Source organism: Hemiscyllium ocellatum, chromosome 32 (assembly GCF_020745735.1).
Source record: "Hemiscyllium ocellatum isolate sHemOce1 chromosome 32, sHemOce1.pat.X.cur, whole genome shotgun sequence".
In the NCBI taxonomy this organism is placed as follows: Eukaryota; Metazoa; Chordata; class Chondrichthyes; order Orectolobiformes; family Hemiscylliidae; genus Hemiscyllium; species Hemiscyllium ocellatum.
Genome location: NC_083432.1, coordinates 28,917,570 through 28,942,793, shown reverse-complemented (window position 1 = coordinate 28,942,793; position 25,224 = coordinate 28,917,570).

The following is a 25,224-nucleotide window of genomic DNA, read 5'->3' as shown; positions in this document are numbered from 1 at the left end:
TGACCATTCAGATGGCTGCCCGAGAAGTAAATCTCCTGTGTCTCTGTATCCTTTGCATCGTATGGCATTCAGAACTGCCCAGTGCACTCCAAGAGTGATCTAACCAAGGCTTGATGTAGGGCTAGCATAGCTTTGCTAATTTTTAATTCTGTCCCTTTAGAAATAAACTCTATTTCCGTCTTGCTAGTTTTATGACCCTTGTTAATCTTGTGCCTTAATCTACACATTTAATGATTAGCATTTGTGTACTCAGAGAAGCCTTTGTTCCTTGCAATCTCCCTTGGATTTGCACCTTCCAAGAATTAAGTGAGTTCTTATTCTTCTGATCAAATTCAGTTAAATGTTTGTTGGTTGCAAACTTTGAAGACTTCTTGTTAGCTTACATACATATCTGATTACCCGATATTGCAGAAGAGGCTTGAAATAAGCTTTATACTCCTTCTTTGAACAGGAAAATGGTAGAGAAGTCCATTTATAAGCGTGAAGGTTGATTTTGGTTTGGCTACATCAATATGGCAGGTTGTACCTAATAATTAGCATGCACTTACTGCCTGACATATTGCCTCAAAAAATCTGCACTGTGCAGTCAAATTTCTATGGAGCACGATTTGAAATTAAAGATTGTCAAATTCATAAAACGAAGAACTCTGGAGCAAATCACACTCATAGGACATTTGGAGAAAAAAACTTTTCAATTTTTTTCAACTGTTTCCCGTCCATTCATATAGTTATGCATGAGGAATTAACGGATGAAAGGATTGAAATCTGTGTTTGGCTCATTTAATGCAGAGGCCAATATTGGGTAAAATGTGTTTGGCTAGTACGCATTGCAGATGTAGAGAGTATTGTTCATACAAATGTATGGAGAAGCACTTTGTTGTCTGAAAGGTGATTCTGCAAAGAAATACTTTTCAGATTCCTTGCCTCAGTTTCTATGTGGCCATTTCCCTCCTCCACATACTTGGAATAGGTCAGTCTAGATGGCGAAACCTGCACAGCATAACACATGGCAATGACCTTGGGGGGTGGGGGGAGGTCACTGGGGCTGTATCACCAATGTGTCCAAAAATGTCCAGATTGGATCTAGGCTCTTGGTTCAAAATGTCAAACTTGTACACATTAACGGGAGGGGGGGGCGAGGGGGCATGCTGACTAAGTGGTTAGTATTGCTGCCTCACAGCACCAGGGACCCCGTTTTGATTCTAGCCTCTGGGTGACTGTCTGGAGTGTCTCTATGTGTCCGTGTGGATTTCCTCTGGTTGCTCTGGTTTCTTCCAACAATCCAAAGATGTGCAGATTAGGTGGATTGGCCATGTTAAATTGCCTATAGTATCCAGGGATGTGTAGGCTAGGGGGACTAGTGATGGGATATGTAGCATAAAGGTTGGCCTGGATGTGATGATCTTCAGAGGGTCAATGTAGACTCCATGGGCCAAATGGCCCATTTCCACACTGTAGGGATTCTATTCTAACGATCTTAGTCACTCCTGATTCTTGCCATCGTTCAAGATTGTTTGCCCCATTCCCTAGGTTATCTTATTTGGCATGAATCTTCAGAAACATCACCAAATTCAACACTTTCACTGGTTAGAAAGGTAGTTTTCAGCAATTTCTTAGATTTTTTTCAAATAAAATTTCAAAAATGTTCCAATACACCACTGAAGCGTGGTGGAATATGAACTTGGACTTTCTGCCCAAGGTAGGGTCACTACCACTGCACCATAAGATCCACCAAATCATTGCTTTTATGATCATGAGGGTTGATCACTAATATAAAATATATGAACTGGGAGTTGTAAACTCACTTTATTGCTATCTCAATATTTACCCTCTACACTGGTACCACTAAAAGTAGCTAGTCTAGTTAATAGCTGGAATTAATTTGCATTGAACAGCTTTGAAAAGGTTCAACAGCAACTGTTTAATCAGGAATCTGGTGCCATTGCTCCTCATCAACATCAATAACTGACAGACAAAGATAAACAATTTCTAAAGGTTTTGCTTCTAATTATTTTGTAATTGTAAGATGGAGGTGTAGCTGCAAAATTGCTGTTGGGAAATATATTAAATAACCCTCAGAGGTGTCTCTCACTGATGTTGGCTTTCTACTATCACAGTCTGCACATTAGAATTGAAGCAAAAATATACTTCTCAGAGAAACTGGTCAAAAAATAATTGGCGAAATTCCATACATGAAGCCTTGTTGCTTGCACCGAAAATAGCCTGAAGAAAGATTAGACAAAACTTCTAAATTTCAGTCAAGTTACGTTTTAGTTCTTGTAATATGAATGATTCCATTTCAGCATTAAATAGTGTTGATTATTTCAACCTAGAGGTCTTCTTAGCAGAATATTCAACATTGAAAGCTCTTATCTTTTCCAGTTCAGAGATTGAATATTTTTGTACAAAGCCTGGATCCTGTATAAATTTTCCCCTGCTTGAGCATTAATAGCACTTTTTAGGGCACGATTTTGATCATGGACCAGATTTTCCATTCTGCTACACATTCCACATCATCACAAATGTATTATTGCCAAAAGTTGCTTATGCAGACATCCTTCATTTCTTTTTGTCTTCTTTTTCACTCAATTTAACCCACAATAATCCTGTAACAGTCCAGCCCTTGGATTAAAACAAGAGCTTCTCTTGCTTCCTGCTTCTCTTTGCCCTTAAGATCTTTTATTCACTGCGTTGTCCACAGATGAAGAAATATCCAAGTGTAATCGATGCTTGAAATCATAATTTCAATTATCGAAGGTATTGCGTTTGAAAACAGAGAAAAAGAAAAGCTAAAGCTGTTTCAAATCATGTTTAACTTTGACATTATTTCCTGAAAGAAATGCAAGAAGCAATTCTTTTGGCAGACACTGTTGGACAAATAGGAAAAGTTTACTTCACAAAATAATTACAACCATCTGCGACATGTTGGATTGACTGGTTTATACTTTTGCAGACAGAAAGAATAAAAGGAACAGAATCAAAATGGCTGACTGCAGAAATCTTTAAGCTTTGACTAGTGTTAACCCTCTAGTGTGACTCGATAGGAACGTCGGTTAAAACCTGGTTACCCCAATAACGTCACTGGATAGCAATTATCTCCCCAACTCAAATCATTATCTGGGGGAAAAGAAAACATTTGCTCGCAAGGAACATTCCAAGATATAATAATATGCTAATGGCATCAATCAAACTAACAGAATAGAAATATGAAAGCTGTATCAATTTGTGGTGTACACAAGCTGGGAAGGCTAGTTGTGTGAGAAAAGCAGAATGCAATAAATGCCTTCCAATCTGTGGATTCATTTTAAATTCTGTCCCTAGAAGTCATGGTATCCACAGCATTGCAACATGCAATATATTGACAGAAGCCCTATATTAACACCTTGGAGAAAGGGAGGACTGCAGATGTCAGAAATCAGAGTCAAGAGTGTGGTGCTGGAAAAGGTCAGCAGGTCAGGCAGCATCCAAGGAACAGAAAAATCGACGTTTCAGGCCAAAGCTTGAAATTCCTGATGAAGGGCTTTTCCCGGAACATCGATTCTCCTGCTCCTCGGCTGTTGCCTGACCTGCTTTGCTTTTTCAGCACAACATTCTATATTCATGCCGTGTCCAATCACCTGATTTCAGATATTCCCTTATCTGGCTCAGAGCCAGTTTTGATCAGCAGCTCCCAAAATTCAGCAATCTTCCACGACACAAGTGAGAAACCAAACAACTCTGTTCTTTTCTAGAGCTAGTGTCGACACCTTTTCATTCTCCATTACACTGGGAAATTAAAATTCCCCTCATACTGTGAAAACAAATATTGAAGAGAACAACATGGAAAGAGTTGATATCTTCTATAAATTACAAAAAGTAGATCAGAGAATCATCAACTCATTATGATAGACCATTGAACTCATTGAGTCTATGTTGATTCCCTGCATGAAAAATTTGGTTAGTTTCTTCTTGCAAGTTCAATTCGTTCAAATGCCTATTCAATTTTTTTCAGAAATCATGGATCTTCTCGTCCTCCACTACCCTCACAGAAGTGAGTTCCTGCTCATTATCACTCACTACATAAAAAAAAATTCAATCCCTCCTGTACCTTCATGTCCTGAACTTTAAACCTTTGTCAAAAGATTTTGTGTATTCAGCTGATTGGACCATACAATCCATGTCTATCTTACTTAAACCTGTCATAATCTTATAAACAATCAAATCTCTTCTCAAGCAGCACAAAAAGAAACTGCTGTGGATGCTGGAAATATGAAATAACAACAGCAAACTCAGCTGACCAGCATTGGTGCAGATGAAAAGCTCCGTGATCTTACATCAGAAGTGCTCCCCTTCCTGTCAATCTATTTCCCTTCAAGGTACACAGAGTCAGTTATTCTATCCTAAGTTTGTGATTGAACCCCCTTATTCTGGAACCATTCTTGAAAGTACTTTCTGCTCTAAAACCCTCATATCCTGACACTGAAATGTGGTGATCAGAATTGGTTGCAACCTGACCTGCTGTGCTTTTCCAGCAGCACATTCTTGACTCTTATCTCCAGCATCTGCAGTACACATATTTGCCTATAGTGAAAGATTGAGCATAACATCTCTGCTTTTGTATCCAATACATCAACCAATGAAGCCCAAATTACCATAAGATGTAGATGCAGAAGTAGGGAGGACTAGTTTAGCACAGGGTACATAGAACATAGAAAAGTACAGCACAGAACAGGCCCTTTGGCCCACGATGATGTGCCAAAATTTAATCCTAATGTAAAATATGGTAGCTTAAACTATGCACCCCTCAACTCACTGCTATCCTTGTGCATGTCCAGCAGTCTACTTCCACCACCACAACTGGCAATGCATTCCATGCATTCACAACTCTCTGCGTAAAGAACCTAACTCTGACATCTCCTTTATACCTTTTTCCTAATATTTTCAAACTATGACTTCTTGTAACAGTCAATCCTGCCCTGGGGAAAAGTCCCTGGCTATTTACTCGATATATTCCACTCATTATTTTGTACACCTCGATCAGGTCTCCTCTCTTGCACGTTCTCTCCAGAGAGAAAAGTCCAAGCTTATTCAACCTTTCTTCATAAGCAAGCCCTCCAGTCCAAACAGCATCCTGGTAAACCTTGTTTGCACCTTCTCCAAAGCCTCTGTATCGTTCCTATAGTAGGGCGACCAGAACTGGACACAATATTCCAAGCATGGTATCACCAGGGACTTGTAGAGCTGCAGTAGGATCTTAAACTCAATTCCCCTGTTAATGAAAGCCAAAGTACCATATGCTTTCTTAACAACACTATCCACTTGGGTGGCAACTTTGAGAGATCTGCGTACTTGCACACCCAGATCCCTCTATTCCTCCACACTGCCAAGAATCCTGTCTTTAATCCTATGTTCAACATTTGAGTTTGACCTTCCAAACTGTATCAGTTCACATTGATCCAGGTTGAACTCCATCTGCCATTTCTCAGCCCAGCTCTGCATCCTGTCTATGTTGTGCCGCAGCCTGCAATAGCCCTCTGTACTATCGATGACACCTCCAACCTTTGTGTCATCTGCAAATTTACTAACCCAACCCTCAACCTCCTCATCCAAGTCATTTATAAAAATTACAAAGAGCAGGGACCCAAGAACAGACCCTGTGGGACCCCAATCAACACAGTCCTCCAGGTAGAATACTTTTCATCTACAACCACTTCTGCCTTCTGTCAGCCAAACAGTCCTGAATCCAGTTAGCCAAATCTCCCTGTATCTCATACTTCCTGACTTTATGAATGAGTCTACCTTATCAAATGCCTTGCTGAAGTCCATAATCACCACATCCACTGCTTGACCTTTGTCGACCTGTCTTGACACCTCCTCAAAGAAGTCAATAAGATTTGTGAGACATGACCTGCCCCTCACAAAGCCATGCTGACTTCTTTTAATCACGTTATGCTTTGCCAAGTAGTCATAAATCCTATCCCTCAGAATTCTTTCCAAAACTTTGCTGACCACGGACATAAGACTGACTGGTCTGTAATTGCCAGGGATTTTCCTATTACCCTTCTTGAAAAGAGGAACAACATTCCCTCCTTCCAATCCTCCAGTATGACTCCCGTGGAGAGTGAGGAGGCAAATAACCTCGTCAGCGGCTTAGCAACCTTCTTTCTCGCTTCCCAGAGCAGCCTAGGATAAATCTGGTCTGGCCCTGGAGACTTATCAATTTTAATGTTTTCCAAACTTTCCAGCACATCAACTTCATCAACCTTGGTCTCGTCAAGACTGTATCCCAGCTCCTCAAAGTTTTCATTTACAATGAGTTCCCTTTCCTTGGTGAAAAACCAAGCAAAAAACTCATTTAGGGCTTCCCCTATCTGCTCAGACTCCATGCACAAGTTACCTCCACTATCCTTGACTGGCCCTACCTTCTCCCTGATCATTCTCTTATTCCTCACGTATGAGTAAAATGCCTTTGGGTTCTCCCTAATCCTTCTTGCCATCCTTTTTCATGCCCCCTCCTGGCTCTCCACAGTCCATTTCTGAGCTCCTTTCTAGCAAGCCTGTAATCCTTTAAAACTGTGCTTGATCCTTGCTTCCTCCACCTTATGTAAGCTGCCTTCTTCCTTTTGATGAGAGGTTCCTCTGTTCTCGTCATACAAGATTCCTTAACCTTACCCCTTTTACCTGTCTCAGAGGAACAAATTTGTGCATCACTCACAACAACCGCTCCCTAAATAGTCTTCACATGTCTGCTGTGCCCTTTCTGAGAAACAATTGCTCCCAGCCTGTACTTCCCAACTCCTGTCTGATAGCATCATAATTTCCTTTTTCTCAATTAATTATCTTCCCTCGGTAACTGCTCCTTTCACTCTCCAAGGCTATGCTAAATGTTGGCAGTTGTGATCACTTTCACCAAAGTGCTCTCCCACTGCAAGATCTGACTCCTGTCCTGGCTCATTGCCGAGCACCAAATCCAAAATGGCCTCTCCCCTCATCGGTCTGTATACATACTGTGTAAGGAAACCCTCCTGAACACACCTGACAAAACGGCTCCATTCAAATCATCTAAACTTAGAAGGTTTCAGTCGATATTGGGAAAGTTGGAATCCCCCATAACAACAACACTGCTACTTCTGCATTTTTCCAGAATCTGCCACCTATGAGATCTTCAATCTCTCTCTACTGCTTTTAGGTAGTCTGTAGAAAACCTCCAATGTGGTGGCTGTTCCTTTGCTTTTCCTAACTTCCACCCATACCGACTCAGTCGACAAAACTTCCTCAACAACCATCATTTCTGCAGCTGTGATGCACTCTCTGATTAGCAATGCTACACCCCCTCCTCTGTTTCCACCCTCCCTGTTCTTTTCAAACATTCTAAACCCTGGAGCATCGAGCAACCATTCCTGCCCCTATGAAACCCACGTCTCCGTTATGGCCACAACATTGTTGTCCCAAGTACTGATCCATGTTCTAAGTTCATCACTCTTATTTCGGACACTCCTTGCATTAAAGCAGACACACTTTAACCAATCCTTTTGATTCATCTCATGAGAAACCTTCCTGATAGATTCAACACATCCTGTCACTGCCCCACCTGCAACTGACCCCCTCTCAGCCATGTCGCTCTGATTCCCAACCCCCGCCAAACTAGTTTAAACCCTCCAGAATCACACGAGCTAATCTCCCACCGAGGGCATTTGTGCCCCTCCAGTTCAGGTGCAACACATCCTTCATGTACAGGTCCCACCTTCCCCAAAAGGTATACTTGATCAGCATGTATGAGTTGGATGAAAGGGTCTGTTTCTGTGGTGTATGACTCTATGACTCAATGACTATTTTGCTAACCACTCCTTCAATATGTCCAACTATCTTCAATGGTCCATGAATGTAAATTCTTGTGTCCTTTGGTTCTTGTGCACTTTTGAGAACTGTCTTACAAAGTCTCCATTACCTTTCACCACCCTCTCTTCCAGAATGTTTCACGTCATATCTCATTGTACTAGAAATGTTACGACCAAGTTTGGAGGACTCCACTGTCTAAAGTTCTCCTACTTCTTGGGCCATAACATGGGTTTAAATCTCTTTCTGATTATGGAAATAGCCAATTACACATTTTATTTGTATTTGACAGAATCAAAAGATATATCAACCAAATTTCCTGAATAAGCAACAAAATTAGAAATTTATTATAAAGCAAGACTTATTCAGCAAGTGTAAAGATGGTTAATGTACAAGCTGAAATATGAAAGTATATATATATAGACTTTGAAATAAAACATTGCCACCTCCATATACACTCTATTTTTAAAAAATCAAATAAATTTATCTGTAGAGGATAAGATTGAAAACAAAGTGTTCGTGTATAACCATTAGCTCTTGAAGGACAAAAGAATAACACATGAAATATTTAAGATGGCTTCCAGTCATCATCCTGGTACAAAGGCAGGTGTTACTAAATAGAGGCAGTTATTACTGGGACCTTTCGAGATCCAGTTCATTCAGGACTCATTGAGAATTTGGGATCTTTTCAAGAGAACAGCTGGAGCAGTGTTTTTGTTGTCACATTGTTCATAGTGGGAGAGAATGAACTTTGTAGCTTCCTTTTCCCAGAAAGAGCACTCCACTAGCCTCAAAAAAAATATAATCACTATAAACCCAGGCATGTGATTTCTACTGAATAAGTCCAGGCAATTAGTTTAAATAATATGGCTTCCAAGAAACTTTGTTTAAAATAAAGGTCCAACTATACTTATAACAGCGTCTTTGAAAGTTTCCTGTATGTCCTTATTTTTTTTCTGTCAGAGATAGGGAACAAATGCTGGCCAAACCAATAGGATCTTCATCCAAACTAACAGGATTAAAAAAGAAATATGAGCTTAATTATATTTCAAGTCATAACCTGGCTTTTGAAGTACGAAGTGATTTATTTTATAGGCAAAGCGGCAAAAGACAATAAAAGATAAAGGATACAAATCTAAAAGAGAAACCTCAGGATACATGTTGGTAAATCATTGAAACTGTCAGGGCAGATTAAAAAAAAATTAAAATCATACAACATCCTAGGTTTATAGAAACAGGCTTAAAATTATAATGAATATTTGTAATAAATTATTATTTGGAAGTTGGATTCTAAAGTGGAAGCAAAATAGATTTTAACCTTTCAATTCTGTGACAATCTGACTTTAAAACAAGCAGTTACTTTGAATAGTGGGTTAAAAAAAACATTTCCAAGAAGTCATGTAATTTTAACTAATTTTAACCGATTAGCAAGTCCAGGAGTTAATTGCTATGGTGTTCGTTGTCCAGGGTTTTACAACTCAGAGAAGAAGTCTATAACAGCAGAGGTACTATAGGAGCAGTCTCCAAAGCAGACAAGGTTGGAGTTAACTCCTGTGGTGTTTAGTAGAAATCTTCAAAAGCAGAAGGCTATAGAGATGTCACACAAAAACACATTTGAAAACCTGTGTTTAAGACACCCATGTTCAGAAGTAATAGTGAGCTGAGTTAGCAGCTTGTTTGAAAGTCTCAGGAAGAGATATTATTTAAAGAAAATAAAATCAAGGAATGCACAGAATTTGCAGAGAAAGGAAATTATTTCAGATGCGCCAGCTGAGCAGGAAGCTTTAGTGTTGCTACCTCACTGAGATTTCTAAGGCTATTGCTGTGGTAAAAGGTGTGAGTTTTTCTTTTAGACATATGAAATGGGTTTGGTGCCAAGGTTCTTTTATAGTTTAATATAGCTTGTGTTTGTTTTCCCTTCAGTGTCACAAATCTTTATGTAATTTCTTTCAAACTATTTTGGCAGTTTCTCATGAATAAGTTCAGTAACTGAGCACCACAGTAAAAATGAAGATTAAAAATGCAACATATGGTCTATCAAGCCAGGCTTCACCCTGGGATTTGATTTGTCAAGCATTTCCATCAACTGGCGTTACATCAAAGTGTAAGATGAGAAGTTTGAAGTGATAACTCAGTATGTTGAGTTTCACTAAGGTTTCTCTTCATGAAGGAGAAAGTGAGGCCTGCAGATGCTGGAGATCAGAGTCAAGATTGCGGTCCTGGAAAAGCACAGGAGGTCAAGCAGCATCCGAGGAGCAGGAGAATTGACGTTTCAGGCATAAGCCCTTCATCAGGAATTACTGATGAAGGGCTTACGCCCGAAACATCGATTGTCCTTCTCCTCGGATGCTGCTTGACCTCCTGTGCTTTTCCAGCCCCACACTCTCGACTATTTCTCTCCACAAAGTCAAGTAAAATCTCTCACCACATCTTATCAAATCTGCCTCATTAAGTACTTGCCCAGCTGCTGTGGTGTCCCTCTAGCCTGTTTCTAGCACCATTCTGTCATCTAGAATTCCCAGCAGAGCTCGCCACTTTTTAGATATCTGCCAAAAATCTGACACCCCTGACACCACAACATCTTTAAAAGGCCGCAGTGCACCCAACAAGTGTTGGCAATCTGACATTATCCCTCATCGACATTGTAATGCTACAGCTGTCACAAAGGAATGCTGTTCTTTGTACATAGCCAGTAGGGCTGACACTGCCTCACACATACAACAGCTTAGTGTTGCATAAATCTCTCATCCTAGTCACTGTTTAATCAGCAAGCCACACCTCTTACCTGTCCTTAGCTACACCTGATCTAAACACCCTCTCTAACTCAATCTGTCTGCATTTAATGCCTGTTATAAACCCATATCTCATCGTTATCCAGGAGGGGACCATTAGATACACGCAAGTAATTGGTTCATTCTAAAGATAAGCTTCTATTCACAGGCAACAAAAAAACAAAAAAAAAGTGGAGGCTGCAGTTCACCCCAACAATGCAAACCAAACATTGACATTATCACCAACAGTTATTCGATAGTCCATGATGCTCTGCTGCACCCAGTTCTCATTGACTGGAACAAGGTGTTGATCAGGTTCTATTTAGCTTTCAATACCTGATGCAGCTGAGCTCAGTCCTGGACACAGAGTGTTTACTCCTCCATAATATCCTCATTCTCTCCCTCAGAGGGTTGCTCACATCTCCCAGTTCCTCAGCCTCCAGCACACTGCCTTATTGTCTACTCCAATTGTGCAGAGCACAGCAAACCACAGTGATGTGGCAGGATGTGTCTGTAGTATACGAGAGAGGGCCTATCCCCAGACTGGTCATAGCAATGGGACTGCACCTTCAGCAGGCCTATTGTCTGCTCTACCTCAGCCCTGGTCAAACCATGGCCAACTTTACATCTGAGCTGCATTTCAGTGTCATCAACCATGGTGGAAGTGGCTCTGAGGGAGAGTTTCTCCACCGAGACCTCAATTTCTCTTCACAGATGCTGTCAGACCTGCTGAGTTTTTCTGGCAATTTCTGTTTTTGTTTCTGATTTCCATCACACACTGTTCCTTCGGTTTTACTGACTCTGCCGGTCTGGAGGTTACTCCGGCCATTTTACGATTTCAGTTAGTGTCTAATGTACATCAAGTGATGGCAATAAACATAGCTCATGGTGGGCATCGTGCAAACCAGACTCCATCTTTTCATCAGGAATGACACTCCTCTGCCACTGACCCCCCCCCCCCCACCCCACCACTCCACAATCCTGAACGGTCATGTCTTGTTCTACCTTGCATTATCTTGACAGCCCATTTCTACTCGTCCCCGATATGTTGGGATCTAGCGCACTGAACTTTGTCCTCACGTTTCCTCCATGCCCCTGAGCCCTGCCATTATGATTACTGATGCCCATCATGGTCCGCTATTTGTCTCTTGCGGAGACCTCAGTGGTGATCCTTGCCAATAATCCCCCTTCCCATTGCCTACAATGCATCCAATGTGTAGCACTTCCCCCTCTTATACCTGACTTTCCCTCTGTGACCATCCTTCTCCCCAAATTGGCACATGCCTCTGCTTTCTCCAGCCCACAGCTTGACTACTTTACTCCAACAAGACTGCCTTACCCCAATGAGCTCCTTTGCCATACATTCTTCCATTCCACATTGCCCACCACTCGGTACAGGCGCCTCCAAGACTTTATTCACTCCAGGCCTCTCACTGGCTTCAACAAATAGCCCCTTGACATGACTGACCAGACCCTTGGCTGCTGTCTTTGCAGCTCCCTGACTGATGATATGCGATGCCCCGACTGCTTGCAATGATCGTAGAGGACTGACCATTGTCCACTCTCCAATCCATAGTCTGACAGTGTCCATGATTGTGACCGGGCCTAGTAAATGACCAATCACAGCCAACCCCCCTGGACTGTGTATAAAATGTACCTGTCATTGATGGAACCAAGTTCCCCTGACCAACAGCGACCCCCTTGACTAGGCTGAGGACCACTCCCCACCTACTTACTAATGTGGCCATTTGGTTGAATAAATGTGCAATACATTCCCCATGCAGGCACCTGGCACCTATGTACATCAATGTGCCACACAGCAAGATGATCCCTCCTCAGTACAAAATAACAGGTCAGTACTGCAATAATAATAACTTCTAAGTTCTGTTTGAAATGTCAATCCCCTAATCTGACAAAGAAGAAGCACTCTGAAAGCTTTTGTGATTTCTAATAAATCTGTTTGACTATAACCTGGTGTCGTGTCAGTCCAACACCGGCACCTCACACCATCCTCACAGACATGGCACTGTATGGCGAGGCGTGGACGCTGAACATGCAGCTAGGCATTGAGTGTGCACGTGCTGAGAGAGCAAGACCTGAGATGCAGCCTGGCCCAATGTCCTTACAGCAGCTTTTCGAAGAAAATTGCTAGTGCACCCTACAATGAAGATCTGTACCTCCTAAGCATCTTGTAACTGGATCGGAGAGGTGCCAGAAGGATCCTAAGGAGTTGGCAATGATCAGGTGCCAATGTCAATGGATGAGGGCAATCATGCAGCTGGTGCCCATGGATTATGCCCCAAGATGCTGTTTCATAGTGAGCAACATAGAGGCTGCTCCAAACTCCATGTTGAGAGTATTCATTGTCTAGTTTGCTCATGGCAGGTAATCAATAGGAAACTCTGTATTCATGAGGCGAGATCTGCACTTGCATGAACAAGCAATAACCCCCCTTAATAGGCAATTCGCTACTACATAGCAAGAATCTCACTTCAATGTCCAGAACTTAGTTAAAAGATGCACTGAGTAGTTCCCGATATCGAAGTGAGCCTCGTGGTCTTTTTATGCAATTTTGCCACATTTCTCACGATAATCCATCTCATTCAGATCCCTCCAAGGTCCTGTCTTAGTTTGAAATGGGGAAAAAAATTAATTAGAGGAGATGGAAGAAAAGGTGGCAAGGGTATAGAATGAGGGGAAACAAAAGAGAAGCAGAAGGTGAGATGGAAGAAAAGGTTGAAATGGAAAAAGGAGGAAAAAGAAAGAGGAAGGCAGATGGAATTTAAAAACAATTTCACTCAAAACAGAGAAAAACTTCTTAAATCTATTTTTGACTAAACTTTTGACCATTTGCTCTATTTGAAGCTTCAAAGACTGTATGTAAAACTTTGCTTTAGAGGCAATCCTGTGAGGAGCACGCAATGTTTTATTGTAGGCATTGTGTACATCCAAGTTATTTTTATTGACCTTCCATTCTCCAGTAATCTGTTATCACCTATTTTACTTCAATAGTAAATAGGAGCATGTGAGCTTTTCTGGCACAGTGGTAGTATACCTACCTCTAGAGCAGGGGCCTGAGTTCAAGTCCCTCCTGTGCCAGAGTTGTGGAGTAACATCAATGAACATGTAGATTTCAACTGTTTGTGGACTGTGAAGATAATAATTTAGGTATAAACGTAATAGGAGCAGGCACAAGGACCAACACCACCTCCCCACCCTCTCCCCCCCCCCCACCCCCACCCCTGCCCACCACCTGTCAATAGGTCTGCTATTGGGCATGTCCAATGTTGCTATGAACAGGTCCAGGCAGGAAGCTGTGGAAAGGATTGTAGTTACCGACCACCTGCCTCACTCCAGCATCTACGTCTGTGGCTGGTTGTCCTTGCAGAGGGAGCACACTGTATACACTAATACTTTCAATGCTTGCAGGGAGACATGTGCACCACCGGCAGGGGGAGGGAGGGGAGGAGGTTGGAATGCCTCATTTCCTCTTCAAACCTCATTTTGATTTAGTCCCCTCCCCCTCTCCTATCTTTCTGTTATTTTTATTGTTGTTGAACAACTCCTGGAATCAGGAACATAAGCAACATGGGTGATGGAGGAAAATGCAAAAGAGTACAAGTGATTTGACACTAGAAAGAAATACTCAGTACTGTGTAAAAGCACCTCTAGAAACAAAGAAAAGAAACAGAAAATATAATAGGAGCAGGAGTCGTTCATTTGGCCGATTAATCCTGCTTCACCTTGCAGTGCATGTGATTGCACTCCTTTTAAGTTACTCCCCAAGATGAAAAAAAATGCAAACTTTGATTTGTCAAGTAGGCTTTAATATTAAATCAATTCCTTTCTTCAGGAATTACTGAACACAGCACATTCTAAGGTTTTCATCTTGTCATCAGGACAATTTACAAGAAATATCAAAGTAAACAGAAAACAATATTTACAGGGGAGAGCATCGATTATTTGACAATGTTTTCTGACTGATTGAGGTATTATAGGGAATATAGCAGCTAATGATTACTGACAGTTAACTGCTGAGATTTACATTTTAAACAAGGCAGGTTAAAATATTGCCCCTTGAAAATGAGTGGGAAAAGCATTCACCTGCTTTGATGTGTGGAAACGGGTGCATTGTGTGTACAGGTTATTTTTATGCTTGCAAATAACAGGACCAAGTAAATGAATGTACCTGTATGTCATTTCCATGACTGTCATACTGCCAGCTCAAATGACAATCCTAAATTGTCAGTATAATTTTCACACACTCAGCATTATGTGGCATAGAAACATTCTGACTATCACACGAGTAATGTGCTCTATGAGTTTCAGTGCCAGTATGATGCTCAGTTTGTAGGCTATATATCTCAAAGACAGACAGATTATATCAAATAGCACATTCCTTTGACTGTTCCATGCACAACCAGTCCATGATTGCAAAATTCACAACAAAATGTTAGTTTAGTATTTGATGTGATTCCAACCTTGGGCAGCATTTGCAACGTGATCAGAAGACAGGAGAGAACAGTGTTGGAAACAAGCATCATTAAACACACAATGATTAATAAATGGAAAAAATATTGTCGAAAGATGGTGAAGGCAAAGGATTAAGAATCGTACAGTGCTTGAACTTTGAAAAGTGTTTGTGATGATTTAGAATTAAATAGTAAGTAAGCATAGAATCATAGATTATAGGAACAGGACTGAGGCATTCAACCATTTGAGCCTGGTTGGCAGTTCAGTGTGATCATGACTGACCATCCAGCTCAGCCCTGTGTTCCTACTTTCGCCCTAAGCATTTGATCCCTTTACCTGTAAGAACTATATCAAACTCCTTGAATACATACAATGTTTTGGCCTCAACCACTTTCTGTGACAGAGAATTCCACAAGATCACCATTCTCTGGGTGAAGACATTTCTCCTCATCTCAGTCAACATAGTGGGTCAGATTTCTCAAAAAGTGACGATCACGTACAGGTAGCCACTCCGCCTCTTTTTTTAATATCATGAAAGAGCTCCACATTTCTGACAGGAAATTCCAATCAGTGTCTGTACTTTCATTCTAACAGCTCCCTCCAGGTATGGAACAATTGCTATAAGGTAAACCACACCTCCTTGCTTCACAGTAATCATTGCCATTTTCTAAAACTTAAAGATTCAACATCTCAGACAACCACATTGACAGCTCTTGTGGAAGTGTAAGTATGGACTTGTTGGGCTGAAGGGCCTGTTTCCACACTGTTGTGATTCTAAAAAAAAGGTTAAGTGTAAGGGCAGGATACCAAATGGATAGACTGCCAATTGAGTAGGGTAAGGTGCCAGTTAAGTAGGGCATCAGATAGTTAGGGAATTGGTGTCATGTAGGAAGGGTGCCAAGTTAGTAAGGTTTCTGGTATGTAGGGACACATAAGGGATGGACTGTTTAAAATAGATCAGGGTGAGCAGGAGAGAGTGGGGTGCAGAGGGAGCAGCAGGTTTTCACAACTGGCAGGGTCTGGGCATTGACGTAGGTCCCAGAGGTGAGTTGGGGAGGGGGAATTGGTTCCTGCAATGGAAGGGATGGGGTCAGTCTCAGAAGATGGTAGGGAGATTTCAGCTGCAAATGGGAGAAAGGAGACAGTACGTTCAGGGTCTGGAAGGTGAAAGGGATCCTGGCCGGATGTAGTTGAGAATGTGTGTGATAAGTTGTGGCGGTCAGTTGAATAGTTATTCATAAGTAGATGTTGAAACTTTCCTGAGTAACTCTTTGCCCCAATCCAAGGACCCCTCCAAATTCTCCAATTTAAACAAGTATTTTCAGATGGTTTCAGGAAAAGAGGAAATGGCTGGCACAATCTTCAATTTCCCAGGCAATTCCATCATTGTCTGTTACATCAGGGATTCCATAGGATCCCAATGCACAATTATTGCTTCAGAGACAACTTCTTGCTATCAGAAAATCTAGACCACTGTTCCCTCAAGATATCTGGGTGTGAGCATGTCACACATTGCAAACTATAGCCTGGTTTCTCCATTGGGATTTCAAAGTGAACTAACACATAAGCACTATCCTATTAGTCCTTTTTCTTCTTCAAAAGTATAATATTAGCTTGATACTAGAAAATGACTTGCATAGTAATAAAGATGATGTGAAATATACATGATGGCACAGAGGTAAGCGTTGCTGCCTCATAGCGCCGGATATCCAGGTTTGATTCCAGCTTCAGGCGATGATGTGGAATTTGTACATTCTCCCCGTGTCTGGCTGGGTTTCTTCTCACAGTTTAAAGATGTGCAGGTTAGGTGGATTAGCCATGCTAAATTGCCCATGGTGTCCAGGGATGTGTAGGTGAGTTGGATTAACCATGGGGAATGCAGGGTTACTGGAACAGGGAAGGGGATGGGATGCTCTTCAGAGAGTTGACGTGGACTTATTGGGCCCAATGGCCTGTTTCCACACTGTAGGGATTCTGAAACAAAACAAATGTTGAAAGTTAACAGAATATCCAGATTAACCATTTCCTTTGCTCCTGAACTATCAAAAAAGACCCTGGATTATTTCACAAAACATTCAATTTCCTAAAATAATGCTTCTAGCAAATTGTGGGAATAATCCAGTCTAAAATGTTTTCTGTCAACATGAGCAATAACTATGGCACATGTGCTTTGAGCATAAGTTCAGAAAAATGACTGTTGCCACCTTTCCAAATGAAAGTTGTAAGCTTGCATTGTTGAAATAGTCAGGAAAGGCTGTAAGCTTTGTGATGTACTGCAATATGATTGCCGTTATTGTTAACTGAACATGAGTGTTCCAACTGAATTGTAACCTCCACTGAAAGTGTAGTTAATGAAACAAATATTTGATTCAATACTGATAATTAATGATATCTTAAAATCCAAAAGAACATAATGAATAAATTTATTTTGCAATGTAGGGCTTCCAGTCATGAGCAGTAATGAAATGATATTGGCTTTGCACTGTCACTGTCGAGACCATTCCCAGCCTCAACTCGATGCCTGTCAACACATCACCTTGACAAAGTAATTTCATGTCACTTCAACTTTTCACAAGGTATGGGGTAATTGCAACTGCTACAAACCAAAAATCTGATAAAGTTGTCATGCGTATCATTAAAATGCTAAGAAAGTGCCCACTATTCTTTTTGTCCTTCATTACTTCAAAGATTTAAACATCAACTCAATGCCAATATATTGCATCACACAAAAACATTTAGCATTCACTGAACACCATTTTCTGTGTCCCAAGTTAAACCCAGATCGGCTGACCCTACATCACTGGAAACTGGTGCTGCTTTCAATCCTGTATTTTCTTCCTGTGTCAGATCTGATGCAGAACAGTACAAATGCTTTCTCTAAGTGAATGTGAGCTTAGTATTACAGCTGCATTCCAGGTCTGTTAGTCAGCATGTTTTTTTTGTCTGTCAAATTCAGGTTAATTTGAGTAAAATTTTCCAGATCATTTAGATTGCAAAATGGTTCATTTAAAAATGGCTTTTAACACAAAAATTGCTATCAATTTAATGTATAGCTGACCTATTCTAAAGAAAGTAATAAATGCCATAAAACATCACTCACTCACTCATTATCAATCTTCAGTAGATGTTATTTTGCTGTTTATTATGCATTAAATAACCATGATTTCATACAATTATGTGCCTCACCTTTAATATGTATTGCAGTCTGGAAACCAAGAGGACAGTCTATAAGTCTATTTCTTCAGGAAAATCTCCAAGTTATGTTTTGAAAGAGAGGGGTGAGCTATTTTTTTAAATGTTAAAATGTTAGGGTGTATCTAACCTGAGGAAAACTAATCATCTGTTCAGGCAATAATAATACTTTTGTTAAATCTGGAAAAGTTAAATGTACTATTCTGAATGGGCAGTGCTGCATTAAAAATGGATCTCACTACCTCCCATGATGTGTAGCTGGCGTGAAGGCTGTTTTCATACACAGTGTTACATACACGATCCTCTCTGAAATGCAGTGTTCTGGCACCAATTGCAAATATGAACTTCAAGTAAACCTGAAGATGTGGAAGAAAGTTTAGGGAGGAGTTAGGGGACAAAGGTTGGCAGACAGCACATTAATGATGCTAAAACATTTGAAAAGTAAATGACAAAAGATGGCTGGAAACTTTCAGGGAAAAGAAGGTCATCTGAAATGGGTGAAAGGTAGAGATAAACATTGAACATTGTTTGTAACAGGGAAGAGTAAAATTAGAGTTTGAGAACACACAAACAGAATGTGGAGGCTCCATAAATATTTAAAAGGACGCTGCAGTTAACAGGACATGGAATAAAATGATCATGAGATTCAGAGTTTACTCTGAAGGCAACTGGGTAAAACTTATTGATCTTGAATTCCCTCCATAGAGGAAAAAGGATTTTGTGCTGAAATTGTGCCTAAAGCTATGTTGGTTTTGTTAATGCAAAATTGAAAATAGATTTTGAGAAACCAGGGAAAACATTGCGAAATCATGTAAGGTATGGGTAAAACACATTAGCAAGACAAATCATGATGATATGGAGTTGGTCATGAGTGAGCTGGATAACTTTATTGATTTGGGTGGCAACCTCACATTCATCTAGATGACGCTTATCCTTAAGCTAGAGAGTAATGTTCCAGTGTAAAGGGAGTAGACAAGGATGTAATATTTTTGTCACTGGTGGTTAATGGTACTACTTGGCTAGATTCAAATCCCACTATGGTAGCTGGTAGAGTTTAAGTTCAATCATTTAAAAAGAAATCTGGAAGTGAGGTTAGTCATAGAGTCATAGAGGTCTACAACATGGAAACAGGCCCTTCAGTCCAACTTGTCCATGCCATCTAGTTTTCACAACTAAACTCGTCCTATTTGCCTGCATTTGGTCCATATCCCTCCATACCTATCCCATGTACCTGTTGCAATGTTTTTGAAATGATGGAATTATACTCGCCACCACCTCTACCTCTGGCAGCCTATCACAGACACTCACCACCCTCTGTGTGAAACAACTGCCCCTCTGGATCCTTTTATATCCCTTTCCTCTCACCTTAAACCTATGCCCTCTAGTTTTAGATTCCCCTACCATGGGAAAAGCTATTGCCTATTTATTTATGCCTCTCTTGATTTTATAGACCTCTATAAGGTCACCCCTCAGTTTCCTACACTTCAGGGAAAAAAGACCAAGCCTATTCAACCTCTCATTGTAACTCAAACCTTCCAGTCCAGGTAGCACCTTAATAAATCTTTTTTGCATTCTTTCTAGTTTAGTAATATCCTTTCTATAGTAGGGTGATCAGAACTCCACGCAGTGTTCCACATGTGGTCTCACCAATGTATTGCACAGCTGCAACAAGACATCCCAACTCCTGTTCTCAAAGCTCAGACTGATGTAAGCAAGCATGTTGAAAGCCTTCTTCACCACCCTGTCTACCTGTGACTCCAGTTCCAAGGAGTACAAACTTGCACCCCTAGATTTCTTTGTTCTATTACACTTCCCATGGCCTTGCTATTGACTGTATAAGTCCTACCCTGGTTTGACCCACCAAAATGCAACATCTCACATCTATCTAAATCAAACTCCATCTGCCATTCCTCAGCACACTGGCCCAGTTGATCAAAACCTCACTGTATTCCCAGATAACCTTCTTCGCAGTCCACTATACCACCAATCTTGGTGTTATCCGTAAACCCACCAACCATACTCCCCAAATTCTCATCCAAATCATTTACATAAATGACGAATAATTGTTCGATCACTGCAGCATATCACTGGTCATAGAGCTCCAGCCTAAAAAATAACATACCACCACCCTCCGCCATCTACCATCAAGCCAGTTTTGTATCCAATTGGCCAACTCTCCCTCTGCAATGAAAGACTGTAGAAACCCATCTTGGTCATTCTTTTCTTTAGAGAATGAAATCTGCCATCCTTACTTGCCCTGACTGAGATGTGACACCAGAACTACAGCAATGTGGGTGATTCCTAATTGCTTTCAAGATCAACAAATGCTCTCGACTCCCACACCACGTCAAAGAAAGGAACTTCTTCCATCACGCTTCCCTAATTAGGACAGCACGGTGGCACAGTGGTTAGCACTGCTGCCTCACAGCGCCAGAGAGCCGGGTTCAATTCCCGCCTCAGGTGATTAATTGTGTAGAGTTTGCACGTTCTCCCCGTGTCTATGTGGGTTTCCTCCCACAGTCCAAAAATGTGCGGGTCAGGTTAATTGGCCATGCTAAATTGCCTGTACTGTTAGGTGAGGGGCAAATGTATGGGTGGGTTGCGGGTCGGTGTGGACTTGTTGGGCCGAAGGGCCTGTTTCCACACTGTAAGTAATCTAATCTAAAAAATTCTTCCTTATCAGCCCACTTGTCTCAACCATTCCATTGCAGCAAGTTTTTCAGTGTTTCTCTCAACCAACAAACTTAACTTTTGCTTTTAGCTTGAACTGGAACATTGAACAGATTGGTTGATGGCCAATTAAGTTTGAAGTGGCCGAAGTTCTCTGGGGAACCTTTTTTTTTGCTAAGAAAATGAGAGATTGAAGAAAATTAATTCTCAACTAAGACAGCCCTGCATTGGCCCAACTGAACCCAAGGTTGGGGGTGAAGTGTACAATATAACTGATAGTTTCTGATTGTTCAAAAGCATTCTTGAGCATAATGAAATGACGCAATAAATGTGAACTTATTTAATTATCATCCAAATCAGCATTCAAAGTCTTCCCTTTTGGTTTTATGATTCATGGTTTTCAAACATTTGACACTTGCCTTTTGTCTAACCCATAACTATCTATTTGATGACAAAAGGTTTAAGTCGAGAGTGTGGTGCTGGAAAAGCGCAGCAGTTCAGGCAGCATCTGAGGAGCAGGAGAATCAATGTTTTGGCATTAGCTCTTCATCAGGAATGGGCATTCCTGATGAATGGCTTCGGCCTGAAATGTGGATTCTCCTGCTCCTCGGATACTGCCTGGACTGCTGTGCTTCTCCAGCATCTGCAGTCCTCACTTTCTCCTAATGAAAAGTTCAACATTTATTGGTCTGCTTAGCTTGACAAATGGAAGCTTTAGTTAATTTTCAGATGCTCATTAATGTCATTAAGTTCAAGAATTGCCCTGGAGGCAGTCCCAAAGGTGGCATGGTGGCTCAGTGGTTACCACTGCTGCCTCACAGTGCCAGGGACCTGGGTTTGACTCTGCCCTTGGGTGACTGTCTGTGTGGTGTTGCACGTTCTCCTCGTGTCTGCATGGGTTTCCTCCAGGTGCTCTGGTTTCCTCCCACAGTCAAAAGATGTACAGGTTAGGTAGATTGGCCATGCTAAATTACCCCTCATGGATTAGCGATGGGAAATGCATGATTACAGGGATGGGGTGGGTCTGGGTGGGACGTGCTTTAGAGGGCCTACTTCCACGTTGTAGGAATTCTATGAAAATGAAAATCATTTTACAAGAACTCAATTTTTAATATCTTTTTCTCGAAAATAAATGTAGTAACTCTTTCCAAGACATTCATGCAACTGCAATTGTTCCGATGACTAGGAACAAGCCTGTGCTATTTAGGAAGCTGGAAACGTATAAAAGGTAAAGTCAGCATCACCCCAGAGGACCATATTGCTGCTCTCACATTAGAGAGAAATGACTGCTTGTGGTGGAAGCTGAGGGTCACCATACCTCAGAAGAGGGGAGAGGCTAAAAAGGCAGGACCTTCATAATAACCTCAGCCGGCACAATAGAGCGAAATGGCCTCATTCTGCATTGCAAACCAGACACCCAGCCAACTGAGCCAATCAACCTGGAGATGCACATACAGAAGATGACTGATGTTTTTCAATATCATCACAGCAATGGAGAAGAAATTGCAAACAAATTCCAACCACCTCTGTTTTGAACTATTTTTCTAAAAATATGTCTTCGGTTCTGAACTGCAAATGGAAAGGAAGTAACACAAAGATGTGTTCCTTGTAATTCTACTGGAGGTTGTAATCAAGAGAGATAATTTAAATAATACGGGATAGGCTACCAATTACACACCAACTGTGCAAAAACTGAATCACCTGTCTTAGCCTTTACAGATGATTCACAACAATTTCCCTTGCCAGCATTATCACTGTTGCCTCTGATCAGCCTGTACTCATCTACATCATTGGTACTGCTTCAACAGTCTGAAAAATTTGCATTCAAGAAACATGTGAAGATTAATGCTGAGTATTATGTTGCCCTTGTGGTTTACTGTGTCATGGTTTAGAAAGGACATTTTTAAAAGGGAATGTTCATGTACAGAACTTTATCATCATCTATCGAAGAAATCAAAATACTGATTCTTGTAGATTCCCAATGACTAAATCACTAAATTCACTAAGTGTCTCACCTTTCTATTCTATAAAATATCACATCGTACATTTGCATATTCAAATTCAATTTTTTGTGGAAAAGTATTATATTGAGGAAGTACTATACTCTCTACAGGGAGAGGCCCCAGCAGCTGGGGGAAAATGGGCCTCTATTAGGAGAGGAGGAATCCAAGTTTAATTAACAATTTCACAAGGTCTGAAAAACCCATGTTAACTCCTATTTCAAGGGTAAAGCAAAATAATTTGTCTTGACTGATGCAGTTCCAAACTAGCTCACTGTTTATTTATTATGTCAGAGACATATCAGGACTCTATACTCAAGAAACCTGTTGTTCTCCATGAGTGAAGACAAAGCAAAGGTTTATGTTAGCCTGAACGACACGAGAAAGGCAAATAGGCCTGGATTTAGCACTATATTCAACATAAAAGGCTGTGAAAGTTTTTTTTTGTTTATTCATGGGATGAGGCCATTACTTATTGCCCATGGGTCATTAAGATTTAATCACATCGCTGCAAGTCTGGAGTCACATGTAGGCAGACCAGGTAAGAGTGGCAATTTCCAGATGAGTTTTTCCTGATAATCTGCAATGGATTCATGATCATCATTAGATACTTATTGAATTCAAATTCCACAATCCGTCATTGCTGGATTCAAACCCAGGTCCCCAAAACATTATCTGGGTCACTGGAGTAACAGTCCAGTGATAATACCATTAGATCATTACCTCCCCTTTACTTATGGAAGCCATTATCCATGAAAATGAATATAACTAATGTCTACTAAGTCTTAATCTCATTAGTTCCTTCAGGTATTCAAACCTAGATCAGCTTGAGTGGAACATTAAGTATGAGCTGACATAGAGGAGAAATGAGCCATCAGATTTTCATCTTCTGGAAAATACCTTTAAACTAAAGCTTTGATGTTTGACATGTGCCATTAAATGGGAGAGTGGGGGAGACAGTGCTGTTAAGAAAGGGGATAGTTGAACATTTTAATTGAAACATTGATGTACCGTGGTAGGTTCCCTCAAACTAATACTCTGTATTGTTGAATCAAACAATTCAAAGCTGAAGCTATATATTAGATTAGATTTCCTACAGTGTGGAAACAGGCCCTTCTGCCCAATAAGTCCACACCGACCCTCCGAAGAGCAACCCCCCCCCCCCCCCGACCCATTTCCCTCTGACTATTGCACCTAACACAATGGGCAATTTAGCATGGCCAATTCACCTGACCTGTACATCTTTGGACTGTGGGAGGAAACTGGAGTACCCGGAGGAAACCCACGCAGACACAGGGAGATTCCACCTGAGGCTGGAATCAAACCTGGGACTCTGGTGCTGTGAGGCATCAGTGCTAACTACTGAGCCACTGTGCAGCCCCGTAAAATCCCTACAGTGTGGAGACAGGCCCTTTGGCCCAACAAGTCTACACCGACCCTCCGAAAAGGAACCCACACAGACCCATTTCCCCCTACCCTGTATTTACTCTTAACTAATGCACCTAACCTCCACATCCCTGAACACTATGGGCAATTTAGCATGGTCAGTTCACCTAACCTGCACGTCAATGGATTATGGGAGGAAACCAGAGCACCCAGAGTAATCCCACGCAGATACAGGGAGAACATGCAAACTCCACGCATATAGTTGCCCCAGCTGGAATTGAAATCTGGTCCCTGGTGCTATAAGGCAGCAGTGCTAACCTCTGAGCCACTGTGATGTGGTGGTATTAGAAGGAACAGTTGAACCTATCATTTCCAGAGACCCATATTTGTGTTCCGTTGCCTTCTAATACTGGGATTTAACTCTGTTTGGGAAAGCTTTACTGACTCCTGGCTAGATAATTAAGGAGAGTTTTGCATGGACAGTATGGTTTTCTTGGATTAAAAGCAAGGGAGAGTGTAAAGGTTAGCAGAATAAAATGTAGTCTCTGTTCTCAAACAAGTATCCACCAGCAAAGGCACTAATCTATGACCGTCTGTGAGTTCCTGTGTACCACCTCACTCAGTGTATCCTCGAGTTGTCTGCCAGGCATCAATTAATATTTATAAATGAAAATATCCAGGAGAAAGGAGCACTTACCTCCATCACTGTCTTCTCGAGTTAGCCCTAGACATTATTAGCATGGTAGAAATCCTTCCTCTATGATTAAATATGGACCAACTTTTGTGGCTATGGTGATTGCCTTACAACTGAGCAAAGAATCACAGCAAGATGACCCACTGAAGGAGTGTCAATGGAATTTCATTAAAAGGTGGATGAAAAGATGCCACCTTTGGTAATTGGTTTAGAAAACATATTG